Genomic DNA, 2478 nt, shown 5'->3' with positions numbered 1-2478 from the left:
ATTAAAGGTATACAATGTGATGTCTTAATATACATTTACCTAGTGAGAGGCTTGCTGTATATAAGAAAATTAACAAGTCCATTGCTCACATAGGGAACATTTTTTTGGTGAATGGTAAGAGTGCTTGAAATTTCCTCATCCAGTAAACCTCTAGTTACAATAAAATAGCATTCACTGTGGTCATCATGCTGTGTATTAGATGTCTAGACTTATTTATTTTAAATAACTGCAGCTTTGTACCCCTGACCAAAATTTCCATCCCTGGTAACCATGGATATGGTATCTCCACAGAAGTGAGATGATGCATTATTTTCTTCTGTGTTCTGGGCTAATTTCATTTAGCATCATATCCTTCAGGTTCATCCATCTTGTTCAAAATGTCAGGATCTTCCTCTTTGTCAAGACTGAATAAAAATATCCAAATTCATTTGTGTGTGGTGGTCCCCAAGGCCACCTGAGTTTTGGTGATTCCCTAAGGAGGACTCAACAGGACCCATCATGTCGACAAACTTATGTCTATTGATTATTACAGCAAAAGGATGCAAATGAATCAGCCAAGAAAGAGGCACAAGGGGTGAATTCTGGAGGAAACCAGGCACAAGCTGCCACGTGTCTCCTCCCAGAGGATCACTTGATTGCCCCAGTAATGAGTTACTACAACATGAGTAAACTGAGCTCTACCAAAGAGGCTCATTAGAAACCCAGTGCCAAGAGCAGCTGTGAGTTTGGGGAGGGGGGGAGTTAAGAAAAAGGGGGGAGCATTGAGAGATGCAGGGGCGGGGGTTGGGTTCCTTCGAGAAAATGGGGGTGAAGGGAGGAGGGAAATCAGCGCCTTGTCTGGACTGGTCCCCCTGGAAGAAGAGGCTGTGAGGGGAGCCTGTGGCGTGTCAGCCGCAGGGCTCAGAAAACTTGCCTACTGTCCCTGCCTCCCCACCCGCCAGCACCCCTCAACCCAGGGTCTGGGGCCGGAACTGCCCATGGAGGAGGTGCAGACTCTGGTCCTAAGTCCCGGGGAAGCCTTGTGAGATACATCTCTGGGCTACGTGGGATGTTCAGTTGAGGGCACACCTTATGTGTGCTGGTTGGCTGGCTCTTCTGGCTGATGGCATGTTGAGGGTACATGGGCCAGTGGCAGCGAGGGCATCCAATCCAGAGGGGGCCACTCTAGAGGCCAGGCCACCACCACCATGGGCCAGTGCGTCACCAAGTGCAAGAATCCCTCATCAACCCTGGGCAGTAAGAATGGAGACCGGGACCCCAGCAGCAAGTCACACAGCAGGCGAGGGGCAGGCCACCGTGAGGAACAGGTGCCACCCTGTGGCAAGCCAGAGACTGGAAGAACTATTCAGGCGCTACAAGGACGAGCGGGAGGATGCAATTTTGGAGGAAGGCATGGAGCGCTTTTGCAATGACCTATATGTTGACCCCACGGAATTTCGAGTGCTGCTCTTGGCTTGGAAGTTCCAGGCTGCTACCATGTGCAAATTTACCAGGAAGGAGTTTTTTGATGGCTGCAAAGCAATAAGTGCAGACAGCATTGATGGGATCTGCGCACGGTTCCCTAGCCTCTTAATAGAAGCCAAACAAGAGGACAAGTTCAAGGATCTCTACAGGTTTACATTTCAGTTTGGCCTGGACTCTGAAGAAGGGCAGCGGTCACTGCATCGGGAAATAGCCATTGCCCTGTGGAAACTAGTCTTTACCCAGAAACAATCCTCCAGTATTGGACCAATGGCTAAACTTCTTAACAGAGAACCCCCTCGGGGATCAAGGGCATCTCCCGGGACACTTGGAACATGTTCCTTAACTTCACTCAGGTGATTGGCCCTGACCTCAGCAACTACAGTGAAGATGAGGCCTGGCCAAGTCTCTTCGATACCTTTGTGGAGTGGGAAATGGAACGGAGGAAACGAGAAGGGGAAGGGAGAGGTGCACTCAGCTCAGGGCCCGAGGGCTTGTGTCCCGAGGAGCAGACTTAGTGGCTCTGTCCAGGAGCAGCAGCAAGGATCTGCCCGCTGCCCTGCAGCCAAGCGAGGAATTGGACCTTTCTGGAAATTACTGAAGATCCGGATATTTTCTACTTACACCTTTCTCTGCCTTGTATCTGAAGGGCTCTAAAATGCTGTATCATGTTTTAGGCACTTTCTTCATTTTTGGTTATTTTGGTTATTTCTTTTGGGGGGGATCCCCCAAAATATTTGAACCTGGCTACATGTTGTGTATCTTCTTTTTTTGAAGCCTCAGATAGAATAAGCCTGCCATTTCTTGCACAAAAAAAAAAAAAAAAAAAGAAAGAAACCCAGTGCCAAGGGTTTTTAGACCCAGTATCCTCTACCTAGCTTGAGTCAGAATGGCAGACTCCCAGGAGGAAAGCAGGTGTTCAGCATGAACCACATTGTTTGCACAAATCCTTTAGGTCCACTGAGTCACCTTTATCATTTAAGGAATGGTGTGAACCCTCCTGAAACGGTATTCCCA

The 2478-nt window shown here is 48.5% G+C and overlaps 1 pseudogene across 1 annotated transcript; it reads left to right on the top strand.

The window, feature by feature from the left end:
• The first annotated feature begins 1078 nt into the window (after positions 1 to 1078).
• Positions 1079 to 2065, top strand: LOC306642553 (DCN1-like protein 3; annotated as a pseudogene). The gene has a single exon. The product of its transcript is annotated as a DCN1-like protein 3 (transcript).
• The last annotated feature ends 413 nt before the right edge of the window (positions 2066 to 2478 follow it).

Source organism: Sciurus vulgaris (genome assembly GCF_902686455.1).
Source record: "Sciurus vulgaris genome assembly, chromosome: 13".
NCBI classification, from domain to species: Eukaryota; Metazoa; Chordata; class Mammalia; order Rodentia; family Sciuridae; genus Sciurus; species Sciurus vulgaris.
Note: the sequence above shows the minus strand (reverse complement) of the source record. Positions and strands in the feature narration are given on the sequence as shown.